Raw genomic sequence first — 18949 nt, 5'->3', positions numbered from 1 at the left:
TGTATTAATTCATTCTATATATGTTGGATATTATGCAAGTGTTATTTGAAATATGCACCTATACTGCCAAAAAATGTATTGACTGATATATGCATATACTAGCAAAATGTCATTATATCAGTAAGTTAACCCCTACAGTGTAAGCTTTAAATACTATTTGGAGCAATAAATGTGTTCCATGTTATAAAAGGGGATTCCTAGAAAGCTATAGAAACTATTATTTAAATTAAGTGCCTGTACGCAACAGAGACAAGGAAATTCACACTTTTGAAACCATAAAACCCTGTATAAGATATTGATTCTTCACAATATTACACATTAATGATAACTGTAGTATAGGTTAGGGCTGTTATTAGTCCCCAACACACAGAGCATGTGCCCGGATTCCCTGTGGTGGGCATAGGACCTGAATTTTGCCTAATTGCATTTAGACTTTTGGTATACAGAACTCTTGCTTGCTTTCACTCTCGTATTGGCAGAGGTGGAGGTAAGTAACTGCACCTATTCTCTGAGGAAAAAAAGGTAACCCTAAACTTAATGGTAAGCCTAACGCTAACTCTAGTGAAAAGCCTAAGTCTTTGTTTGTAAAATAAAAGTCAAGTGATTGTTGTGATTTGATTACTAATTTCCACCAACTTTCATCCACTAGTACAGTGACAGGCAATCCTCTGCAGAATGTACAGATCCGTTCACATTTCAGGTGAAGTGCCTGTGTGCAGGTATGAATTACTTCCATGCATGCACGGAATAATGTCATTTCACACTGGCCAATAAAGACAACTGAGGACTGGCACCTGTAAGAAGCCAGGGATAAGATGCCTGCGCTGGCCAGGGAGCATTGAAACATAGGTAGGTTTTCTTGCCTTTACTCCCACTTTAAAGTATAATTAAAGGCAAACTTTTTTTAGTTTTGGATAGAGTGCAGGGGGATTAGAACACCTTTCAGTTTTTATTTCTGTCCGTGCCACCCTTTCTATTTGTCCTGTTTACCATTATCTTTGAAAGTGAAATTAAGAAAAAATTCCAAATTTTGGGTTGTCCCCAGAAAAGGGGGGGATAATTAGAGAGGAATAGTGGAGAAATTTTCCAATGGGGTCCACCAAGGAATTCCCTTAATTTGCAGAGATTTCCTCCTACTTCCTCTTTGGCTGTAGCACAGGAAGGGATAGGAAATCTGTTCAATGGGAAACAGATGGCAAAAATATACTGGCATGGGTTATAACCCTCCGTTATCATTATCCAAAATGAAAAAATGGTTTTGTCTATTGTTCTACTTTAATTCAGCTCTGTATTCAGTAATACATCATTAAATGTATTTATTTTACTGCAAACATTTTAAGTACCTGGGGGAAGGACAAAGCCTGTAAATGTTACTTAAAATTAGTTTTCTTGCCCTGCCAGATAGGGTTCAGGTCCGAAGGAGACATTGGTTTACTTTCAGGACCTTTTTAAAAGAAAACATGGGTCTGCAAAGACATGCAAAACAAATGGAGAAAAGGTAGATGACCAAGGCCCTTCTGATAAATTAACAGCCAGAGACTCTGAGCCTGAGACTTTGATTTGTGAAAATGCCAATAAACCGGGTTCGAGGCACTCCTTTATTTCCCAGAGGACAGACTCTGTTGTCATGACAACTGAAAAATTAATTTTCCATAGTGTCCTTGGAAGAGGGGGATTTGGAAAAGTCAGGCAGGCAACGGATCACGTAAAAGGGGAAAAGGTGGCCATAAAAGTATATTTTTAAAAAGCCACTGACAGGGTTTACACACTTTATGATTGAGCACAGGGTCCTGAAACTGTTGAATGAATGCTCTTTCCTCATTCCTGACTATAGGGCATTCTAGACACACTGCTATGTTTGTTATGTCATGCACCTGGCCATATGTGGGACACATCTTCAGCTGTTTTTTTAAGAAACAGATATCTGAAAAGTGAGGTTATAAGACATATCACAGAAATATTGTCTGGTATCAAGTTTTACATGGAAAAGGAATCATCCATAGAGACCCAAAGCTCGAGAATGTTTTATTTAACATTGAATGCCATGTGAAAATCACAAATTTTGGCCTTGATGCAAAAGATGTTTTCAAAAAAAGCAATAAAGTATGGAAAAACATACTTTAAAGACATTGAGATATGCGGCCCCTGAAGTCCTAAGAGGCTTGTCCTACAATAAGAGTGCAGACTGGTTTTCATTGGGTGTAATTTTCTGAGTTGATCAACAAATGAAGCCCCTTTGGGAGAAAAGATAAAATAGGCAAGAATTTTAGGAAGACCCTTACCGCATATCCCTGTTACAGGGCTCTTGACCAAGATGAGGTCAATATTTTGAGAGGATAGTTGTGCAATAATCCATCTCTCCAATTAGGAGTCCATAGAAACATAGGAGTCACCCATTTTTGAACTCCTTCAGTGGAAGGAACTGGAGGCTGACTCTGTTCCCTTTTCCTTTAAAACTCCTAGAACTTCATGAAGATACCACTGATGACCAGGTGTTTGTGATCAGCTGTCACTGAGACTCAGGCTGTTTAAATCAAGACAGGTTGACAGGCTCTGTAACTGCTCTCATGTAATAACATATGGAGCAATCACCTGTAGTTAGCCATGGACAGTGTCAGCCTGCCATTGATATGAATAGATTGAACTGCTTTTACTGATTGCAAACACTTGGCTGTACCAACCACACACATGCTGATCTGTCAGTATATGGCTCTGGATGGCTGTGAGAGACATTATAGTGTATTTGCTTAAGCCAAGTCTCTAGAAACACAGTGCTTGAATCCTCAAATGTTGCTTAATAATCGTATACGTAAACTAATGTTTAATGTCATAGATGCAGAGTAGCAGACGAAAGGCTCCTGCCACTGATATTGCTCATTTTAATAAATGTTTACTTGAATAAAGTCATCCAGAACCTAAAAAGAAGTTACCCAAGCACACTGACAAGGAAGGAACAGTACACTCCAACATCCATTGGTGGTAGAAAGTTTCCTCCAGTGAAAAATAGTAAGTCACCTCTGACTCAGAGATTTCACTTTGACAGCGCATTCAGCACCGCACTAACCCCTCCCGAGATTTAACATCTCTGTTCTCCTCTGCTCACTCTTGCTCTGGCTTTCTCTTGGATGACACCAGATGGCAGTCACTAGACCTGTCTCCTCTTGAAGTCACCCTGGCTTTATTTCACAGACCCTTTCCTAAAGGTTGTTATGTTGATTAAGTCCACACTCAGTTAATGTAACCCTTTCTCTAATCCCTGTGCCTGACTTCCACCCCCCTCCCCTAGCCACAATGCCTGTTCTCCATCCATTCCTCCAACCACTGCACCTGACCCTGACCTCCTTGTCCTCCCTTAACCACCACACCCGACCCCTCCCTCCCATAACCACTATGCCTAACCCCCATATCCCCAACCCTCCTCTAACCAACACATCTGCCTCCATCCCCAATCCCTACCTTAACCACTGCATCTGATCTTCACGCTGTCTCCAAAACATTGCACCTGCCCGATTCTTACCTCTTCCCTGACCCACCACATTCGACCCCAGTTGCTGTAACCTGGGGGGGATATTGATGTCCTACCAACCAATCATTTGCTTGCCCTGCCCTCAGGCCTTGACATTCAGAAATGGAGGAGTGCAAGAATGGAGGAGGGCGAAGTCTGGGGACCACACTGCTGCTGCCGCTCAGCCTATATTCTCTGACAGATATGATTGCTGAGGCCGGCTCAATAATACAACAGCAGGTACAAATTCGGCATTTAGGCAGGGTGGTTTGGGGGGTTGTTCAGACTCCCCTAACCCCCCTTTAGCTACATCCCTGATGTAATATGTCTCCAGGTGATAGGCCACATCTTCAACATGTTTTGGGAACAGAAGGGAAAATAGTGTTTCGTAAGACTGAGATTATATACCAGCTAGTAACAATTTCATAACTAGAGATTTGTTATTGATGGATGGCTGGTAGCAAAGTGTATTTTGGGTCCTTCCACAGGTGAGAAAGGCCCTGTCAGGAAGATGCTCGCCATAGTGCACAGCGGCGCAGGCGCAGATGTGCGAGGGCCCGTTCTGCTGCACATAGTCGTGTGCATTTGCGTTTGCGCGTGCGCACACATACACCCGCGACATCCCGTTGCTAATGTTGCCGCCAATCAGACTATTTAAACCCAGCAGCACTATCAGCCTGTGCTGTTTGATCTGCAGCTCCCCCTCCTGTATTCCTGTTCCTGTGAGTGATTACCTGTGATTGACCCCAGTTTGTTTCTTGGACTCTGCCTCTGCCTTCTGACTCTGCTTGATCTGCTCCCACCAACACTGACCCTGGCTTGTGACCTGACTATTCTTCTGTTTACCGTTCATGTCTGATCCGCTTATGTGTTACCGACCCGGCTTGCCTTACCCTGCATACAGTCTGCTACCAGCCTTCTTCATTGCCTGCCTGCCTGCCTGCTCTGCCACCAGCCAGTCCAGCCATCCCATCTCCAAGTGAAGTGCCAGCAATCCCTGCACAGACTACAGGAATGAACAGGCACTAATACCCAGCCGTGCTCTTGTGGTTGCTGTTCCACCTTCAATGGCCCTCGAACCAGAGCTGTACGAGAGGCCTTCCTTCTGCTATCAGGCTCACAAGTAAGGTACGTGACAGGCCCAAAGACCTTTTTCCCATTGGTCTAGGTAATGAAGGGGGACGTTTCAAGGAACAACAGTTTCTAAGTGAGAGAAAGTGCATGTCGAATTGGTTTTTAGGAACAGCATTCATTCTAAGGAAATACGACAGTTGAAGGATCTGGAGTAGTTTTAAGGAAGAGAGAACAGGGTCGTGCAGCATTTGTGCAGATATGCCACATTGGGGAAAAGGGGGAGTCAGAGGAGCTGGACACCAAAAGAGCATGTTCAGTGATCAAGGATGCAGCTTGTTAGAAGTACACTCATCCATGTGGTTTTGTGGCCTTGTGTTTGCACCAATCAAATAGTCTAAAGAGAGAAGCTTTACCGTATAGGTTCAGGTTTGTAAGTGTTATTCCACCTAGATCTTTTGGTCTGAGTAGAACAGGCAGATCAGGAGGACCACATAAACCTATTGACTATGGATAGGACAGTTTTAAAATACAAGAGCAGTATGTGAATTGGGATTGTTTGCAGAAAGTAAAGGATAAGGGATAATATATTTTGTTTCATGATGTTACATCTGCTGATCCAAAAAGAAGCTCTGCTTGGTCCAAGTCTGTTTTTTACCTGAAAACTAAGATAAAAGGGATACATTGGGCAAAAATAGCACGGAGCTTTGGTAATTGGATACCTAAATATTCAGTGTGTGAGGGGGCCCACTTAAATGAGAAATTTGTTTAGAGTCTGTGCAGGGAGGTGATATGGTCAAGTTTATTGCCTCTGATATCTGGTAGTTGATAAAGAATTTTACAATAATAGTTTGCCATATGTCTTAAATTCTGTTATTATGTTTGGGAATGTTACTTCTGGTTTGCTACTCTTATTAATATAAATAATAATAATAATTAAAGTGTATGTGCAAACTCTGGAGGAACCCTGGTTAATTAAGACTGTTGTAAACTGACCATGCAAAGCATGGAAGCAGATTTGTACATGCATAGCCAGATTGCTTCCCTGTGCTTGTCATTTGCAGGTACAGGATGCTGTGCTATTGCCTGTACTTTATAGTCTATTCAGCTGCAATGCCCCCTGCTCTGCCCTTCCCTGACCTGCAGAAGAGTGGAGCGCAAAAGGCATAGAACACAGTGAGCACAGATGGGAAATGCAATTCCCTGTTTGTGTGTGACAGAATTAAGAAGTCCCCCTGCTGTACGGTCAAGTGAATGAACTATCAAGGCTGGTAAAAATAAAATAAAGCATTTTTGTAAAAAAGTTAATTCAAATACGGTGCATACACACTAATAACTTAATAAACACGTGTCTTGAAAGTTAAGCATTCACAACTACTTTAATATTATTGTTCAGTTTGCAGACACACTGATCATTGGTCAGGCCCCCATAAGCCCACAGCAGGGGCGAGACATGCCACACTGCAGCCACCTACACATATGCTTTAAAAAAAACCTGACAGTAATAAAGCAGCACGTAGAGTGCATCAAGCTGAATGGTGTGGGTGGCCAGATTCCATTACCAGTTAGAAGGTCTTAAAGCGGCATGGTTAGTCTAAAAGACAAAAGACAGCACTGGTCCTGTATGCATAGCTACTAAGCATACTAATGGTGGCTAAGCAGGTCCAGAGAAGACACAAAAAGAAGTGGTACTTGATCCATCTGCTTAGTGAAATTCGACAGTGCGTGAGTGCCCTGCCTCTTCCCTGGTCATTGGGCCACCCAGCCCCATGCTTCAGCTAGGAACGTAGATCAAAAACGAATTCTCCTGCGCTCTAGGGCTCAGACAGGTGGCGAACAGATGGAACCAGGCCTGGAGGGATCGTCCACCAATGCATAAAGGGCTGTGCGGCTCCAAAACAAGGCTGGGGAAGCCCAATCAACACTGCAGAATGAAATGAAAACGAGAAGCGCACCAACCTTGCGCATTACCTCAGTAACCAAAATTTATTAATTGTAAAAAATATACTCACAAACAGCGAATAAAATCAGGCATGTAAGTCCTCACAGGGACTTGAAGCTAACATGAGTCCCATCAGGGGAGTAGGTGTTCAGTACAGCTGACGCGTTTCGAAGGGGGTCCCTTCTTCCTCAGAGCTAGGAACGTGCCATGCTGTCCATACTGGTACAGTTTCTTGTCCGAAGCTTCTGCTGACGTGGCTCTCCTCTGTATTGGGGAGGGATTTGGGGGGAAAGCTCTATATTTGGGGAATTTGTAGGCAGAGTTCAGAACTAGGGGTGGGGGATTTGGAGAGAGAGTTCTGTAGTGGGGTGCATTTGGGGAGCTGAGCTCTGTACCAGGTGTGTGGGGGGGGGGGGGTACATGGGCCTGGGTGTTACTTATGTTTCCAGGAGATAGAAATATTATGATATTAGGGCTTTCTACAGATCCTATTGATGTTGGGGGATATAATAAGAACAGTAGCAAATATAATGCTGTTATGGAACATTACACAATTTCATAGTTAGGCAGGTTGAAAAAAAGGCACATGCCCATCTAGTTCAACCAACAAAAAAAAATAAAAATAACCTCCACATACACATGCCTTTACCAACAGTTAATCCAGAGTAAGGCAAAAAAACCCTTATAAAACATGATCCAATTTTGCTCCAACGGGGGAGGAAAATATTCCATCCTTATCCGTCAAGACGCAATCAGATATTTCCTGGATCACCAATACCTTGTGTTATTACCTATAAATGTTAATATTCAATTATATTTTGTGCATTTGGGAATGCATCCAGCTCTTTTATAAAACAATTTAATGAGCTTGCCAGAACTAGTTCTTCAGGAAGTATATTTCACATTTTCACAGCTCTTATTGTGAAGAAACCTTTCCATGTCCGGAGGTTAAATCTATTTTCCTCCAGACATAAAGCATGTCCATTTGTCCTCTGTAATGACCTGAAAGTGAATAATTTGACGCAAAGTTCATTATATGGACGACCTATGCATTTATACATAATGATCATATCACCCTTTAATTAGCTCTTCTTAAGAGGGAATACATTCAATTCAGCACATCTTTCTTCATAGCTGAGCTCCTCCATTCCTCTTATAAGTTGGGATGCCCTACTCTGCACTGTCTCTAGTTTTCCAATATGCTTTTTGTGAACTGGTGCTAAAAACTAAACTGCATTATCTATATGAGGTTTTACTGATGATTTGTACAAGGCCAACATTATGTCTCAATCTCTGGATTCTATACCCCTTTTAATACAAGAGCTAGTTTTAGAAACTGCAAATTGGCATTGTATGCTATTATAAAGTCTATGATCTACCAGAACAACAAGATCCTTCTTGACCATTGACTCTCTCAGCTGTTCTTCTTCTAGAATGTATGTTGTATGCATGTTTTTCACCCCCCGATTGCACAATTTTACATTTATCAACATTAAATCTCATTTGCCTCATAGTAGACCAACTAGGCTGTTATTGCTTAGATTATTCTACTGAGCTTAGAGTCATTTGCAAATATTGAAATACTTTTAATCCCATATTTAATATAATTTATAAATGGGATAAAAAGTAAGGGCCCCAACAATGAACCTTAGGGTACACCACTAATAACATTAGACTATTCATGTATGAATCATTAATCACTGCTCTCTGAATACAGTCTTTTAGCCAGTTTTCTATCCATTTATAAACTAAATTTTCTAACCCTGTAGACTTTAACTTAGACATTAGCTGTGTGTGGGGAAGTATGACAAATGCTTTCACACTCATTTGTCTAGCTTTTTTGCTTTTTTCCTTATAAAAAGAAATCAGATTTGTTTTAACAAATAACTTTTGTCTTTTGTGAATCCATTCTGTTTATTGCTTAAAAAATTGTTTCTTGGCAAGAATTATGTTATATGGTATTTTATTGAACTCTCAAGTATCTTCTCGACTATGGGAACTATACCAGTCAGTCTGTAGTTACTTGGCAAAGCCTTTTATCCATTTTACATATAGGCATCATATTGGCCTTGTGACAATTAACGTTACTCAAAAAATTAGAAATGATGGCTTTGAAATAATAGAGCTCAATTCTTTGGGGAAACGTGGGCGTAAGTCATCTGATCCAGGTGCTTTATTCAGCTTTATTTTGTCAAAATGTTTCTAGACCATATCAGTTTTGAGCCACTGTGTTGCTTTTGAGGCTATAACATTACTATCCCCAATATGAGCTCCCCCATTTTCAGAGCTGATACACAGAGCTGAAGAAGGTATCTAATAAATGTACCTTCTCTTTTTTCTTCAATCATCAACAATTATCTTGTAAAGGTCCTACATGCTCAGACCTGACCTTTGTACTATAATTAAACACTTGAAGTTTTGGGAGTTTGTTCTACTCTCGTTATGAACTTGTTGTCTGTTTTAAATGCTTGGGCCCTGATTTTCTTTTTACATTCTGTTATCTTCTTTGTAACTTTTAAATGATAGTGTTCCTTCATTTTTATATTTTTAAATGCTCTTTTCTTATTACGTAAAGCATATTTTTTTAACTTTGGACATTAGCCACATGAGGTTTTATTTTTAGACTTTTAAACTTAGTGCCCATGTAATACATTTTGAAGTGTGTTTGCGTACAGTTGATTTGAAACATTCACATTTCTGTTCTGTGTTCTTCAATGACAATTTTCCCTCCCGGTCTAAATATTGGAGAGCAGCCCTCAGCCTTGGAAAATATACTCTCTTATTGTAATGATAGAGGAAAGTATATTGCCACTGGGAATTATTATACTGCTGATGCTGGACAATATAACCCTCTTTAAAGCAATATTTACATTTTAATTATGTGCAGGTTTCACTTAGGTACATCTTGCAAGCTGCCACTTACCCGCTGCATGTTGCATGGGATACTCAGGGTCCTTTAGGATACTTGAAGCAATTCTGCTATAAAGTGCCCTTGACAGTAATATAGTAGAATGCATTGTCATCATGTGACTAAAATGCTTTTTTGCATTATTACTGACACATTTTGAAGTAATTAATTTTAAAGTAATCTCACATCTCTGGATGCATTTATATTGAGCACAATATCCAATGAAGTACACAATATCCATGAGTCATGTTTTTTGGCTACAGTGTAGATCACCTGCATCTAAATGAATCTGATGGTACTTACCTCAAGCTGTTCTATATCCAAAATATCATCTGTAATTGCCTGCTTTGTACTATTAGAGGATAAGTTCACCTTTAGTAACCTCAGTGGTAATTCTAACATAGGGAATACACTATTCAGTCTCAGGGAATATAAGCAGACACAGGGCCACATAATTAAATTGGAGGAGAAACGATTTAACCTTAAACTGCCTAGGGGTTTTTTCACTGTCAGAGCGGTAAGGATGCTTCCACAATCGGTGGTGTCAGTGGGAAGTATTGATAGTTTAAAAAAAACCTCTTAGATGGGCATCTTAGCAAACACAATATACAGTGATCTGGGATATGTTTTTTTATATGAGCACACACACCCCCACATATGTTGAACTGGATTGACTGTTGTCTTTATTCAACATGACCAACTATGTAACTATGTTAAATGTTACACTTATATTGAGGGTGTAACATGTAACATGTTACTAATGCAGCAGTCCTGTCCCCTTCCCCCACTGTGACAGCAGTTGGGGAATTCTCTCCCCGCACCAGCTGTGACAGTTTAAAAACAGCACTGCTCTGTGGGACTCCACACACACAGCTGCATCATTAATTCACAAAGTTCTGTGAATGAATGAACTACAATTCCCGTCTTCCACAAAGGTAGACGGCTTGTAGTTCTCAAAGAACTGTGAGGGCGCTGATGAACTAGATAATTTATTCTTTTTGCTCTTCAGTAACTGTCTGCCTGTATAGGAGGTATGGGCAAACAGCTGTACTGAGTGTCTGCAGGAGCCTGACTTTGCACCTGTGATCTACTAATTGCGGTTGCGATGCTTTGAAGGCTCCATTGTAAAAAAAAAAGTAAATGCACAATTACCTCCAAATTATGTGAATTTTACATTTTTTACAAAAGGTGTACTTAGTCTTTAACTCCAAAAATTACATTAAACATACTGAGAAGGTTTTTGAGATGATTACATTTAGTAGTATTATTTTAGTTTTAAAATTCCTAAGCTTGTGTTTGGCACAAGCTATGCTTGTACCAAACAGTTTCTAAAGTATTATTGATGTTGATGGAAAACTGCTGCAGTTTGTGTTTAACTGATCTGAATAGCATTTTATCAGATCTCTTTGGGACTAGGTGATTTTGAGTACAACATGTATTGTATAAAACTATTTACAAAGATATTTTTTCTAAGAACTAAGAAAAAAAGATTTACTAATTTGTTAAAATCAAATAGCCAGTCATACTCAGGTTTTAATTCCCCTAAGGTGAGAAGTATGTATAAAGGAAGATTTAGCAGAAACGTAGGTGTTCTATCTGATAAAACTAATAAAATATATTTAATTTTAAATTCCAAAGTTGTCTTAGATCATATTAAGAAGCTTTATAGACTTGAGAGTGGTTTAGAGTCGATAGGACATTAGAATTGCAGTTTAAATGCAGCAGTTAAGTTTGGTTTGTCCGTGTTAACTTAGCATGGACCCAATGTGTTGGGTTTAACCCCTTAAAAATGCGTGTACACATACATGCAGACGGAAAAGGATCTTCTTCCATGGGGACACATATATACTGTTTGTGTCCTGAAAGTACACTGTGCAGCACGCTCCTAGCACCGAGACTGAGTTTTCATTGTGAGCTCAGGATCTCATACCAACGATCAGGAACCAGAAGACCTGATTCCTGATCACTTGATCACTGTGATAGCCTCTGATTGGCTATCAATGTGATCATACTATACAGCCTGCCCCTCTGTTATTTCTCCTCTTGAATGAAGGAAAAGATACATTGGGGGAAATTTACTACATGGGAGCACTCAGAATCTGGTGCAGCTATGCACTGTAGCCAATAAGCTTCTTACTTCAGTTTGTTCAATTAATCTTTGACAAAATGTAGAAGCTGATTGGTTTCTGTGCAGAGCTGCACCAGATTTTACGGACTCCATTTAATATATTTTTTACTATTATGTGTCAAAATTATGAAAGCTACACAAGTGTAAATAAATTGTCAGAAAATAACCTTGTACACTTATAATTGAAGATTGAACTTAGATTCCCGCATAAGCCTTTTCTTGAATTGCTTCTTAGGGTTAGCCATACATGAACACAAAAAATTATTTAATATGAATGGTTTCAGTGGTTTTGGAAAGTTACCTAATGGTGTATATGTGAAAAGGTTATCATACACGTTGGCAGTTGGAAAAGTCTGTTCATCTAGATTAGTATATCGAGATGTCTGCAAATAACAACTGACACATACAGTCAGGTCCATAAATATTGGGACATCGACACAATTCTAACATTTTTGGCTCTATACACCACCACAATAGATTTGAGATGAAACGAACAAGCTGTGCTTTAACTGCAGACTGTCAGCTTTAATTTGAGGGTATTTACATCCAAATCAGGTGAACGGTGTAGGAATTACAACAGTTTGCATATGTGCCTCCCACTTGTTAAGGGACCAAAAGTAATAGGACAATTGACTTCTCAGCTGTTCCATGGCCAAGTGTGTGTTATTCCCTCATTATCCCAATTACAGTGAGCAGATAAAAGGTCCAGAGTTCATTTCAAGTGTGCTCTTTGCATTTGGAATCTGTTGCTGTCAACTCTCAAGATGAGATCCAAAGAGCTGTCACTATCAGTGAAGCAAGCCATCATTAGGCTGAAAAAAACAAAACAAACCCATCAGAGAGATAGCAAAAACATTAGAACACTTTCCAGGAGGTAGGTGTATGTGTGTCAAAGTCAACAATCAAGAGAAGACTTCACCAGAGTGAATACAGAGGGTTCACCACAAGATGTAAACCATTGGTGAGCCTCAAAAACAGGAGGGCCAGATTAAAGTTTGCCAAACAACATCTAAAAAAGCCTTAACAATTCTGAAAACCACATCCTATGGACAGATGAGACCAAGATCAACTTGTACCAGAGTGATGGGAAGAGAAGAGTTTGGAGAAGGAAAGGAACTGCTCATGATCCTCAGCATACTACCTCATCAGTGAAGCATGGTGGTGGTAGTGTCATTGCGTGGGCAAGTATGGCTGACAATGAAACTGGTTCTCTTGTATTTATTGATGATGTGACTGCTGACAAATGCAGCAGGATGAATTCTAAAGTGTTTCGGGCAATATTATCTGCTCATATTCAGCCAAATGCTTCAGAACTCATTGGACGCCGCTTCACAGTGCAGATGGACAATGACCCAAAGCATACTGCAAAAGCGACCAAAGAGTTTTTTAAGGGAAAGAAGTGGAATTGTATGCAATGGCCAAGTCAATCACCTGACCTGAATCCGATTGAGCATGCATTTCACTTGCTGAAGACAAAACTGAAGGGAAAATGCCCCAAGAACAAGCAGGAACTGAAGACAGTTGCAGTAGAGGCCTGGCAGAGCATCACCAGGGATGAAACCCAGCGTCTGGTGATGTCTATGCGTTCCAGACTTCAGGCTGTTATTGACTGCAAAGGATTTGCAACCAAGTATTAAAAAGTGAAAGTTTGATTTATGATTATTATTCTGTCCCATTACTTTTGGTCTCTTAACAAGTGGGAGGCACACATGCAAACTGTTGTAATGAACTTGAAATGAACTCTTGACCTTATATCTGCTCATTGTAATTGGGATAATGAGGGAATAACACACACCTAGCCATGGAACAGCTGAGAAGTCAATTGTCCTATTACTTTTGGTCCCTTAACAAGTGGGAGGCACATATGCAAACTGTTGTAATTTCTACACCGTTCACCTGATTTGGATGTAAATACCTTCACATTAAAGCTGACAGTCTGCAGTTAAAGCACATCTTGTTCGTTTCATTTCATATCCATTGTGGTGGTGTATAGAGCCAAAAATGTTAGAATTGTGTCGATGTCCCAATATTTATGGATCTGACTGTATCAGAGAAAAGGTAGGAATAAAGCAAAAATGGAGGAGAGTGAATAAGCAGAAGTTTCAAAATCACTGTTTGTATAACAATCAAACATACTGTACATGTTCATCTGTTAAAATGAATCATGTGGTAAATAAGAGAAACTGATATTTGCCTCTTTTTTTAGCTTGCATTGTTGTAGTAAGAAAATAAATATGAGAATGTGTTTGGCATTGTAAGCAAAATGCTAATTATAAATGAAGTATATTTTACTTTTAACATATGTCATGTTTTGTATGTCAAAACCTGAAAACATAAAAAGATGGTGAATAAAAATGTAACTGGCTGCATAATCCCACACTTGACAGAATGCCAAATGCATGCTAGTTTTGTCTTTTGAAGAATATGGGTTGAAAGGCAGTTTTTAATAACTGCTCTAACCAGTGTGCTCTTTATACTGTACAGACTTCTAATATTCTATACCCTCTTGTATTCCCCTTTGGAGACACCAGCCTCGAGGATTTAGATTTTTTCCGACCCTCAGCTGTCAACTTCATTCCATACCAGCTGTACACTGTGTTCCTCTGGGGCACTAAACCTTGTTTTATCCCCCTTGTACAACAGTCCCTGAAGATCTATACTTTTGCCCAAATTCATAGCTCTGAGCCACATGGCACATTGACTCTAATGTCCTATGCTTTCACTGAATTCTTAACAGCCTACAATCTTCCACTCCTACTGCTTTCAAAATGTATAAGCTACTGTAAAATTAGAAAAATGAAAAACACACAGAAGAAGTCAACATCATAACATGCAATTTCTTTCTGTTACAAAACAATTAACCTCTAAAGGTTCTTCCTACATTTGGATATCTTCATAAATCCAAATTTATTTAGATTTAAGGAGACAGTTAGACTGCATTAAATGAAACCCTTATTCAGAAACTTCTGTGAGAGATAACCAAACTGGTTTAAAACGAAGGTGACCTAATTCAAAGCTAGAAATCAGTTATACTCTAAACCAATATTGCTGGTCTATGGTTCTCATCAAGAACAAAGAGATCACTTGAACAGAATACTGCAGGGACTCATTACGATACCCTCCAGAACATGTATTATTATTATTAATAATAATATTAAACAGGATTTATATAGTGCCAACAGTTTGTGCAGCACTTTACAATGCAAAGGGGCAGTACAGTACCAATACAATTCAATGTAAGAAGATTAGGAGGACCCTGTTCCTGAGAGCTTAAAATCTAACAGGGAGGGGCAAGTAGAACAAAAGGTAATATCTGTGAGGGATGAGGGAGAAACAAATGATTTAGTTGTTAGATGAAGGCAGGATAAGCTTCCCTGAAAAGATGAGTTTTAAGGGATTACCTAAAAGTGAACAGAGTAGGAGATACCTGGACAAATTGGGTAGAGAGTCCAAGAAGATGGGTGAGACTCTGGAGAAGTCCTGGAGATAAGCATGTAAGGAAGAAGCAAGGGAGCTAGAGAGCAGAAGATATTGGGAGTAGTGGTGGTGGTTTGGGTGATATAATGAGACAAGATTGGTGATGTTGCTTGGGGCAAAGTTGTAAATGGATTTGTATGATGTTATTATTTTTTAATTTAATTTAATTTTAATTGTATTAGTTTATTAGCCAGTGGAGGGATTGGCAGAGAGGGTGGCAGACACTTAACCATTGGTAAGGTGGATGAGTCTTGCAGCATTCATGATAGACTGAAGCGGGGATAGCCTATATAGAGGTAGGCCTTTGAAAAGGGAGTTCCAATAGTTATGGCAAGAGATAAAAAGGAGTGAATGAGTTGCTAAGTGGTTTCATAGGTTAAAAAGGGGCGTATTTTGGAAATGTTATGAAGGTGAAGTCTACAAGATTTGGACAGTGATTGGATCTGGGGCTGAAAGTGATATTAAAGGCAATTAAAAAAAGAAAAAAACAAGCATGTTATATGTGCAGTAGTTTTGCACAGAGCAGCCATGATCCTCCTCGGGTCCCCCAACGGCACTCCTGGCCCCTCCCTCCTGCCTAGTGCCCCCAGAGAAAGCAGATTGCTGTGGGGGCACCCAAGCAGACTTGCTCCCGAGCCACTGCCCTTCATGTCCATTCACAGAAAGAGCCGAGGCTCGGCCCCACCCCTCTCTCTTCTCACTGGCTCATTGACTGTGATTGACAGCAGCAGGAGTCAACGGCTAGCCAAAAAAGGGGGGGCAGGGAGAGCATGCCCTCCCACCTCCTAAAACATTCTAGCCTACATGCCCTACCACCTGCATGGCACCTTGCAGGGGAGAATAGTAAGTACCAACACCTATATCACTGCTCCCAGCTAAACCATTTTTTCTTTTTATTTGCTTTGGCATATGTCCTTGAGGGCAGTGCTCCCCTTCAAACCCCCCCCCCCATGCCATTGTTTGACAATCCGTGGCATATCAGTCTGGAAAATTACAAATACTTTTTTTTAACATTCAATTCCCATTGACTTCAATAGGGTTCGGATCCATCATCTGAACTTTAGCAATGTTGGCCAAACTTACCTTGAACTAAACCCACAACTCATTACTACTGACCACCAATGTAAAGAGACCATTCTACATTGAGCATCAATGTAAGATGTTCTATCTGCTACTATATTCATATGATTAGATATTCAAAGTGAGCACTGATTGCTATGTTATGTTTATTAATATAAGTGAAAATTCGTATTGGATGTTCAGTTCTAAATCTGCCCCATCTGCAACTGCTTGGTGCGCATTCAAAGCATGTGCTCAACACCCGTCGTCTATAGGTTCTTATAAATGCTCTAGATGTCAGCAGTGAATCATACACTTAGAGAATGGATATTGAGGGTAAAGAGATACAGCGTGAAGAAGAATGGAGGCATCAGTGTTCTGATAATTACCAAAAGTACAATACAACTTGGGCGATGTGGATTGACTTCAGCACCTCTGACGTATATAAACAGGTAATACAATGACATGTTATGGTGTGCTTTTAAATGCTCTGCTGAATGCATTTTCTCATGGTTTCAGGAAGCTGAGGTTGGATTGCAGGGTATTGTAGTCGTTTGAATTTATTGGTCTTCCGGGGGTGGGGGGGGGGTAGGCCAATCTACCATTGGAAACTAGGCTTGCAGCTTCATACTGACTTCCATTGGGAACTTTGTGAGTTAGAACATTAGAACACACCAATATGGCAAAACAACAACTGCTCAGTCAGTGACAATGTATTTTTGAAAAGAACAAAAAAAGGAACAGCAGACTATTAGCATGGTTAGCGAAGGAGCAGGCCCTGTGGCTGGTATTGCTGCAAATAGGGATACGATGGACACCCTATTTACTGACCCTGATGATATCAACCAATGCTTTGTCTCCTACTATAAAAATCTTTGCACATTTCATTTGGACTATGAACAGACTTGACCCACTTTTTTGAATACTATAGCTTAACCAACCCTTTCTGTAGACCACCAAAACCGACATGATGACCCTGTCTCACAAGAAGTACAGATAACCTTGGCCTCTCTAAACTAAGAAAAAAAACACCAGGCTCTGATGGACTTTTATAAAAATCAATACAGAGGAACTAGGGCCTCGCTTGCAAACTAATATTACAACAGCACTTCAGGAAGGTAAATTACTGACTTCTATGCCAGAGGTAGTTATCATAAGTATTTCCAAACCTGGGAAAGACCCAATACTCTGCACCTCCTACTGACCTACCGGTACTTCTCTTCTGAATGCCAATCTCAAGATCTTAACTAAGGTACTGGCCACCAGACTGATGGGGGTTATATCCATGTTGATACATGTTGACCAGACTGACTTTATGCCTGGTAAACGGACAGATATCAATATTCGACAGCTATTCACCAACATATTGGCAGCTAGTATATCAAACTCACCCAAGTTTAACCACCAATAATCAATCACAGCTGAAGGCAAAATGCTCATTGCCTGGCGCACACACTATGTCAATCTATAAATACTATCATACAAGTATTACATAAAGTTTATGATTGGATTGTATTGATTATGACATGTACTACAAGAATTTACATTAAGTAATAATACATGTATGATAGTATTTACAGAGTGACATAGTGTGTGCCAGGCAATGAGCATTTTTTTTTTTGGAGAAGTGAAGTACACCCTTCTGTTTAACCATCCTATTATGTTGTCTTCAGCTCAGGTTGATTCTCCATATGAGATCAATTAATTAATGAATTGTTTTAATTAATTAACACCGCCCCCACATTTGTTGGATGGGCTGAGATACTATATATGTTGTATTTGATTTAATTTTTCTATACTATGAATAAGGCTCTCACCAAAACGTCTTAGCACTCACAGATCTTGTACTAAAATTTTGTAACCAATAAAGAAACTGGATTAAGAAGCAATCGAGCTGCTGGCTAATATTTTGGAAGATAACATATTGGCAGTTACCTCATGAGGTGAAACTGGAGCCAATGTGTCCCTTGAAACTGAGAAAGCCTTTGATTTGATCAAGTGGAATTATTTCGGGGTTCTTTCTAAGTTTGGCTTTGGACCCAAATTTATTTCTTGAATACACTTTATTCCTCTCCCTCAGCCCTGGAACAATAGTACTATAGCTCTTCTATTTCCATTGCACAGGAGCACAAGGCTGTGCTGTCTGCATTCTCCCCAAGCTTTTTGCTCTGGCCCTGGAGCCCCCTGCATTGCAAAATGAAATAAAAAACAAAAAGCGCACCAGCCTTGCGCATTACCTCAATAACCAAAATTTATTACTTGTAAAAAACATACTCACAAACAGCGAATAAAATCAGGCATGTAAGTCCTCTCAGGGACTTGGAGATAACATGAGTCCCATCAGGGGAATGGGTGTTCAGTACAGCTGACGCGTTTCGAAGGGGGTCCCTTCTTCCTCAGAGCTAACTGAACCATAAGTGCTCCCTCCTATATATACACATACCTCTGGACTAAAACTAGGCCCTCCCTACCGGGTTGGGCAGTCTCAGGATAGTAGGAGGGGCCAGAATCTTGTAAACTGACCATCAAAATTTGCAATGCCATTAGAGAGAAATAACAAATTATAAAATATATAAAAAATGCATAAAACACACATACAAAACAAAAAGTAAAAAATAAATAAAAAACACATATATATAAAAAAGACCACATTTTGCACCCACCACTTAGTGTGCATCTAATCCCTCAATTTAACAGTGACATCAAAGGAGATGGTGATCATCAACAATTATAAATAGTTGTCATGTTCCATGTTACATTAATGAACCATGTATCCTATGGACATTTCATCTACAGGACTTGTCATAACGCTAGATGGAAATATAGCGATCAATATGACAATAGACATAAATTGTTAAT

The 18949-nt window shown here is 39.8% G+C and overlaps 1 protein-coding gene across 3 annotated transcripts in view; it reads right to left on the bottom strand.

Annotated features, from left to right (window-relative positions):
* Positions 1–18949, bottom strand: part of RELN (reelin) — a 547755-nt gene that overhangs the window by 327435 nt on the left and 201371 nt on the right. The window lies entirely within an intron of this gene.

Source organism: Staurois parvus, unplaced genomic scaffold, assembly GCF_062004578.1.
Source record: "Staurois parvus isolate SC_StPar_1 unplaced genomic scaffold, SC_StPar_1.0 ptg000019l, whole genome shotgun sequence".
NCBI lineage: Eukaryota > Metazoa > Chordata > Amphibia > Anura > Ranidae > Staurois > Staurois parvus.
Note: the sequence above shows the minus strand (reverse complement) of the source record. Positions and strands in the feature narration are given on the sequence as shown.